Raw genomic sequence first — 8,512 nt, forward strand, 5'->3', positions numbered from 1 at the left:
TATGTTGTAAAAGGGTCCTCAGTCTTGGAGCAGATTAAGAAATATCCTCTCAGCAGTATGGTAAGGTGATATGGGAGATGATTTCACTGTCAAGGTCCTGGTGTTATCAAAACTGTCATCTAGTTTTATTTGTTAAAAGTATTGATCCTATGGGGAGTAGTGTCCATATTGGGAAATAACTGTGGTATTTAAGAAGCACTTTGAATCAGTAAAATTTGAAAGAACACATTTAAGGGCTCCTGATACTTTAAAGTACACTGCTATAGAACCCAGGGTAGTGTTCTCTATAAAGCTTATTGGAAGAGTCAAGTTGATTGGAAGCTTATTCAGGATCCAAGACTTATTAGCTGATTGACCTCCTATTTGTAATCCTCTTCACATCTCTATTCAACATCTTTTGCAATAGTAGTAAGAACTTCAATGGATCCATCTGTGGTCAGTGTTCTTGGACTACTGCTTTGTATCTCATGTCTTCTTCTCATTTTGGTATGGAAAAAAGGCCTTGGAAAAGGAAAGCTTCCCCCCGGTCCTATTCCTCTTCCCATTATTGGTAATTTATTGCAGCTGAACCTGAAAAATATCTCTGAATCTCTTTGCGTGGTAAGTAATCATCTCTCTCTTCTGTTGGGTTCATTCCTCATTCTAGTGTCAGTGTGTTTTGGGAGACATTCTTCAAGCAGATCATTCTAATGTTAGAGAAGGTGAGTAAATGCCTTATAGGTTTCTAATACCCCATTTAGCAGATGGCTTAGGCAGCAACAACTAGAAATCTCACTGTGGCCTCCAAATATGTCAACCTTGAAAAACACAGAACCACCAAAGTATTTAGAAAGAAGTCTTTAATCAGGACAAGGAAGACAACCCTCTGACCAGCCACTACACAGAGTCAATCTGGGAACACTGTCTTCAGAAAAATGTACCTCCAAAGATAATTTTCCAGAGGATTGAAGAACTTGGGGTCCTATACACACTCTGGGGAATGAAGGACAGGAAACACACTGACTGGTTACAAGCAGGCTTGGGAATGAGACTGTAGACTGAGGCTAGAGAAGATAAAAAGGGTCCTTGAGATGTGAGGTATTTCTATCACTGCTATTCAGGGTGCTTAATGGATGTTTAATGATCCATTGTTCAGCCTAAGAGAAAGGTAAGTCAGGAAGTTCTCTGAAGGCAAGTTCCCAAGGGACAAAAGTAAATTAGGGGGTTCTACAAACCAAGCTCATTTTTGGTCAGAGCAATTTTACCATAGACCAAAAAGAAAAGGACAAAAAGCATTGTGCCCAAGAGAATCTGTGTAGAGATCCAACTCATACATATAATTCTTGTGTGGGAGGCTGGAAGCTGGAAAGTAATAGGTTAGGCTTATAGACTAGAGAGAATGAGACATAGAAGGAAAAGAGAGACAGAGAGAGAGAGAGAAGGAATATAGAACTTTAGTGTGGTCTCAGCATGTAAGCAGGTCAGCTCTTCCTCCTCAGATGGTCATAGAGAGTGACTGAGCTGAACTGATTTTATTGGGGATTGAAGGAATAGGGGGTTGCAGGATGTCCATCAAACAGTGGGTACATCAGAAGTTTTAACATAATAATGACAAGGAAAAGGAACCGATGGCCATAATAGTATATCCAGATACTCAGGTAAGAATGAGCATGACTGCTCCATGAGCACTTTGTTCATTAGTCATCTTTTGAATACATCTCTAATACCTTCATGATTTGTTTATAACTGGAACCCTTCAATCTGACTCTCTGCTACTAAAGGTAGGAGAGGAGGGGCATAAGTATAGGCAATTGGCATATAGGGGCACTCCCCATCTGTTAGAAGACAGGCAAACTGCCTTCAGCACAATTGTTTTATTTGAAAATTTTTATTTAATTAATTAATTTAGAATATTTTTTCAATGGTTACATGACTCATGTTCTTTCCCTCCCCTCTTAAACCCCCCTCCAATAGCCAATGAGCAATTCCACTGGATTTTACATGTGTCATTCAGCTGTCGATGTAGAATGTAGAGACCCCAAACTTGTGGCCTAGTGAGATCTGATGAACCCCAAGTTTTAGGAATAGCTTTTAAGTTGGGACCCCCAAAGCTTGTGCATATTCCCTATTCCTGTGAGAATCCACCCTGAAGGGAATCTCAGGCTAGCTGCTCCAGACTGAATAATGGACCCTAGAGTAAAAGCTAAGTGATTCTTTTGCCTTAGAAGCTTCTCCTATTGTACCACATCCTCCTTTCAGGGATCAAACTCAGGACCCTCAGCTTACAAGACTGACAGGCTGCCTATTGTGCTAAAGAGTCACTTAGCTTTTATTCTAGGGTCCATTATTCAGTCTGCAACAGCTAGCTTGAGATTCCCTTCAAGGTGGATTCTCACAGGAACAGGGAGAATGCACAAGCTTTGGGGCTTTCCAATTTACAAGCTATTCCTAAAACTTGGGGGTCATCAGATCTCACTAGGCCACAAGTTTGAGGTGTCTAGATTCCACATTGACATAGCAAAATCTTAATGATGAGAACTATGTAATTTCCCAAAGTCTACCAAGTCCTATGAGTATGGATGTAGGTTTCAATGTCCTTCTTTTGTAGAAGTCTTATTGGAACAGTTTTATTTCTAGAAAAGAAAACATAAGAAAACTATTATCAAGTTTTCCAATAGGAGCTGATTGACTCTTCAGATACTTGCTCATATTTACACATAGGATTAAATTATACTGTCAGTCACAGCATACATTCAATAATTTTGGCCTGATTGAAATCAGCCCTTAAAAATTATTTGACACTGGTACTTTGAACAAGATTAGCTAGTTTTTAACATCTTATTATTTCTGTTAAAATCAATTTATACCAAGTACAAATATATATATATATATATATATATTTTGATCAAACTTGATCAGAAAATATAATTTGCCTTACTCTACCAAAGTAATTGCATAGTAAAAATAAATACTTACCTGTATTTACACTCAAATAGATACAAACTATAGAAATATAAAAGTAAAAAATCAACATCACAGGTTTATCAAGATTTGTAAATCTGGAAATTGCCCTACTCGTCATTTGTGGAAAAGAAATAAAATGCCAGCTAATACTAAATGAAATTTTAATTGAATCTTATTATAAACCCCAAACAATATTAAGGATGTTTCCATGGCTATTTCAGTTTCAAAACAATTTTAAAATTAATGTTCAAAAATTATCAAAATTAAAATTAAATTTAAAACGAAAATTTTGTGGGAGAGCTTTGTAAGAGGGAGACTTTTAGGTATTTTATAAATATATATTTAAAGTATGGCCACCAGGAATCAACAATTCAGATTGATTCCATAATTAAAATAGAACCAAGTCAGCATCCAGTTTAAGGTAGTTTATTTACAATTAGGAAGGTAAATGTAAGTAATTAGAGGGAGAGGCTGGTCCAGGCCTGGAGAGGCGTGGAAGGAGAGAGAACATTAAAAGGCTAACTAGGTTACAAGCCACAAGACTTTAGAAATCAGAGAGGCTATAAGCCTACTTAAGGCAGAGTTTGGAAACACCAAGGTAGGCCAAAGAAGTCAGCCTAACTTACCCATGTGACAATTCAGAGTAGAAACATTCTGAGGTCTCAGCCAAGCACCTTCAGCACCAAGTCCAAAGCCGGAACTCCGGAACTCCTTCCACTCCTCAACTAACTTTACCACGGTGTAACCCACATATTTAAAGAGATAGCGTCTCACTTCATTTCCTGTGGGCCACCTCTAATTCAAGTGGACCAATGGCAGCCTCTACACTGATTTGGACTGCCAAAAGGGTAGTCCCTTGTTCTTGATTTGATACTTATTGTCAGTGTGATTAAATTATCTCCACTTCCACTGAGGGAGGTGGGGATGATATAATCTAGTTGCTTAGGGTAAGTAGATTTTTGACTATGAATGGACTAGAGTTAATTTCATTTACACAGCTTTAAGGCAAAACCCTGGATCTGGACAGGTTGCCCTTGTTAAGAATGACAGACTCTAATAGCTAGCTTAAAAATAAAAGAGATTTATGAATTTCAATATAAGTCAAATGGTTAAGTTGAGTGGCTAAGGGAGGCAGAGCAGGTGGAATACTGCCTCTAGAGAAGATGTGCTCTGGGCTTTTTTTTTTTTAATATTTATTAATATTCATTTTTAACATGGTTACATGATTCATGCTCCACCTTTCCCCTTCAACTCCCCCCCACCGGCCCCCCCCAACCCATGGCCGATGCGCATTTCCACTAGTTTTGTCATGTGTCCTTGATCAAGACCAATTTCCAAAGTGTTGGTAGTTGCATTGGTGTGGTAGTTTCGAGTCCACACCCTCAATCATGTCCACCCCGACCCATGCGTTCAAGCAGTTGTTTTTCTTATATGTTTCCTCTCCTGCAGTCCTTCCTCTGAATGTGGGTAGCTTTCTTTACCATAAATCCCTCAGAATTGTCCTGGGTCATTGTATTGCTGCTGGTACAGAGGTCCATTACATTCAATTTTACCACAGTATATCAGTCTCTGTGTATAGAGTTCTTCTGGCTCTGCTCCTTTCGCTCTGCAACAGTTCCCAGAGGTCTCTCCAGTTCGCCTGGAACTTCTCCAGTTTATTATTCCTTTTAGCACAATAGTATTCCATCACCCGCATATACCACAGTTTGTTCAGCCATTCTCCAATTGAAGGACATACCCTCCTTTTCCAATTTGTTGCCACCACAAAAAGCGCAGCTATGAATATTTTCGTACAAGTCTGTTTATCTATGATCTCTTTGGGGTACAAACCCAGCAATGGTATGACTGGATCAAAGGGCAGGCATTCTTTTATAGCCCTTTGAGCGTGATTCCAAATTGCCAGCCAGAATGGCTGGATCAGTTCACAGCTCCACCAGCAATGCATTAATGTCCCAATTTTGCCACATCCCCTCCAGCATTCATTACTCTCCCCTTCTTTCATTTTAGCCAATCTGCTAGGTGTGAGGTGATACCTCAGAGTTGTTTTGATTTGCATTTCTCTAATTATTAGAGATTTGGAACACTTTCTCATGTGCTTATTGATACTTTTGATTTCTTTACCTGAAAATTGCCTATTGTAAAAAGTGAAATTTGGGAAATGTATAAAACTACATTTCCCGTGATCCAACATGGTCCAACTGATTTCCGTCTCTGACGTCTTGACGCAGGGGAGAGCTTAAATCTCGTGGGTTAGGAGGGAGTGGTCTCTTTTGCCAGTAGGGCTTCCAGGAAACAGGAGACAAAATGGAGGCGGCAGTTTTGAATGCTTACAAGCGCGTGGTCTAATGATTTTATCTATCAACATGGCTTTAATTAAAATACTAATTTATATATTTATAGCAGCCTTTATCATTTTTCATTTTAATAATTTGGCGAGCCAGCCAGGAGGTCGAAATTCGAACTCTAAATCTTCCAGATAGCCTAACGATAGCCCTGCCTGCTTTTTGGCCATCTGGCTCAGCTCTTTTGAGCACCTTTTTAAAAAAAGAAAGTGACTTTCCTTGCCATGCTTTTGCTAAAAGCAAGAGCACGTTTTTGCTTCCGTCGGGACTCAGCCAGCCAGTCCAGCCCAAACCACCTTGGGAGGGAGGTCAGGCCAGCCGGTTCAGGCTTTTGGCTTTCTTGACTCGCTGATACTGCTGATCTCCTGACTACAAGCCTACACCATCGTCCCAGTGCCTGTGATCTCTGATCCTGACTGCTGGAGTCCAGAACCCTGAGCTCTAACATGGAGGACCCCCAGCTGCTGCCTTTGCTGAGATCTCGACCTCCAGAGACTGCTAAAGCTCTGCTGCAAACGATTTGGGTATATTCCCCTTTCTCCCTATTTCTAGCCTTCCACGTGTTTCTCTAAAGACCTAATTTAGCCACCCACACAAGCTCTACACGTGGGGTTTTCTACAAAACTTTTTCTCTAGCCCGGAGCCCAATGACCCGACACCACGTGGACCTAGCGTTTACCCTTAATGGGGCCGAATGGCCTATTCAGACTTGCTTGTGATTAAAAACTGAACTCAGGGGAAGAACTTTGAACTTTTAGAAAAAAAAACCCTTAAACTCAGAAGAACTCAATCAAAAGAACCTTAAATTGAAATCAGGGGTGACCTTTTAAAACCTTGGAACTGAATGAGCTTTAATTCTGTTTTAAAAAGACTGTATCTTACTGTATTTTGCTAATTACTTATGTTAATTAATCTTGCTTATTTCGTTGAGTTTCCTGTTACACTGAATCATTTTAAGTTAATGTAGTTTGTGGCTGCTAGATTAATTCTGTTTATGATTTTATTGTAACTCCCAAATAATGAGAGAAATCTATTAGAACTGGTAAGAGGTTTTGACCAGCTTGTTGATCTGATACTACTGGATTTATAGAAGCACATGTCTTTTAAAATTTATTCTGTCTTGGTAATTGCAAAGAACCTTGAAAGTTTCCATGCTTTAAATATTACCTTGTAATTTTACAAGAGATCTTTTTTAACTTTTACTTTAAATCCTTAAGAATTGTTGTCTTAAAGGATAAAGCTTTTATATATTTTATTATAAGAGATATTATTGCCTTAAATGGGTAGAAGCATTCCTAGCCAGGATTTTTTTTATAATACAGAGAGTCAAGGAGCTCCTGTATATTCTTTTCTATGGAAGCAATAACAGCATTTGCCAAGGGTTAAAAGTTGTAACAAGTATATAATTTTAAACATCATTATTTATTGTTTTAAAATGTGCTATTGGAAATAATGGTACTCTATCTGAATGTGCATTGTGAATCTGCTATTTGGTAAAACCCACTTTCTCTCACAGAAAGTCTCATTTTGGGGTAACATAACCTTTCTAGTTCTAAGCTATATATATATATATTTCTGATTTTTGAAACATTTTTCTAATGAGAAATTGATTTTCCCTTTTTATCATCTTGTACTGGAAGTACATATATAATCATTATTTATCCTTTTTCTGATTCTACAGCCAATACCTGAGCCTATAGGACTGTGATTTAAATGCCTCTCTGATTCCAGAAGGGAATATGAAAGCCATTAATAGTGCTAAAGAAAGCACATGGTCAGAGACTTGACTGACTAAGATCTGCAAAATAGCAGTTCTATGCCAATACATTAGGGCTTGAAATTGGGTTTGAGTCCTGGAGTTCCAGTCTTTTCTAAAACTTTAGAGGACGTGGGTCCCCTCGACTTAGATTCCTAGAAAGCACCTAAGATTGGTTAATTATTTGGCTCACTTCCCTAAAAAGCTGATGATAAGTCAGATCAGAGAGAGACATTTTCCTTATGTCCTGGCCCTGGATGGGTAATTGCACACTGTTGAATTCACTTTAACTAGACCTTCATTCAAAGGTCTAAGTTTATTTTCCCCAGATTTTTGCACATTTCATTCACAAGTTAATTTTTTCTTCTTTTTCTTGAATTTTATTCTTTTTTATTTTGCCAATTGTCTTCATATAACCCCCAGGACTCAGCCACTCATCCTTAGCTGACCTGAGGTACCTTTTTTAGAAAAAAGGTGTGTTTAAGAATTACCTCACGGGGATATCTGTTAAGTTTTTTAAAATTCGATAATGTAAAAATATATGTATATTTATTTAACTCTTTTAGGAGTAATTTCACGGGGAATTATATAAAATCTTAGAAGAAAATGTATGTTTTGTAATCTATAATGTAAGGTTTAAATTCTTTTGAGAATAATTTCAGGATAAGGATCTTGCCATCTCCCCAGAATCCAGACGACAAACTTGTTTTGGTGAAGACACTATGAAGATGTCTGAAAAGCCTTCACTGTACCATGAAGACCAAACATTGAACTTTGGGGTGCAGTTGATTGAACTATGGGGAGTTGAAATTGAGTTGTATGTATTGTTTAATTGTACACTGTTATGCCAGTGGGGGACAGCCCCCCCAAATTGGTTTTTTGTCAATGTGTCTAATTTTAACCATTTGTTCATCTATTTCTTTTATCCCCAAAATTCCTGAAAAATTTAGAAGTTGTCTATTTTTACAGGTCCAGCGAAGAAAAAAGGACTAACCTTTTTTTTTGCTGGACCTCACGGGGAATTGTAAAAAGTGAAATTTGGGAAATGTATAAAACTACATTTCCCGTGATCCAACATGGTCCAACTGATTTCCGTCTCCGACGTCTCGACGCAGGGGAGAGCTTAAATCTCGTGGGTTAGGAGGGAGTGGTCTCTTTTGCCAGTAGGGCTTCCAGGAAACAGGAGACAAAATGGAGGCGGCAGTTTTGAATGCTTACAAGCGCGTGGTCTAATGATTTTATCTATCAACATGGCTTTAATTAAAATACTAATTTATATATTTTTAGCAGCCTTTATCATTTTTCATTTTAATACTATTCATGTCTCTTGCCCATTTATCAATTGGGGAATGGCTTGATGTTTTATACAATTGCTTTAACTCCTTGTATATTTGAGTGATTAGACCCCTGTCAGAGTTTTTCGTTATAAAGATTTTTTCCCAATTTGTTGTTTCCCTTCTGATTTTGACTA

General features: G+C 38.2%; 1 protein-coding gene and 1 pseudogene across 1 annotated transcript in view; both read left to right on the forward strand.

The window, feature by feature from the left end:
- LOC123238230 (cytochrome P450 2C19-like) overlaps positions 1-8,512 on the forward strand; it is a 406,797-nt gene that overhangs the window by 167,873 nt on the left and 230,412 nt on the right. The window lies entirely within an intron of this gene.
- LOC123236624 overlaps positions 1-8,512 on the forward strand; it is a 44,530-nt pseudogene that overhangs the window by 35,485 nt on the left and 533 nt on the right.

Source organism: Gracilinanus agilis, chromosome 2, assembly GCF_016433145.1.
Source record: "Gracilinanus agilis isolate LMUSP501 chromosome 2, AgileGrace, whole genome shotgun sequence".
NCBI classification, from domain to species: domain Eukaryota; kingdom Metazoa; phylum Chordata; class Mammalia; order Didelphimorphia; family Didelphidae; genus Gracilinanus; species Gracilinanus agilis.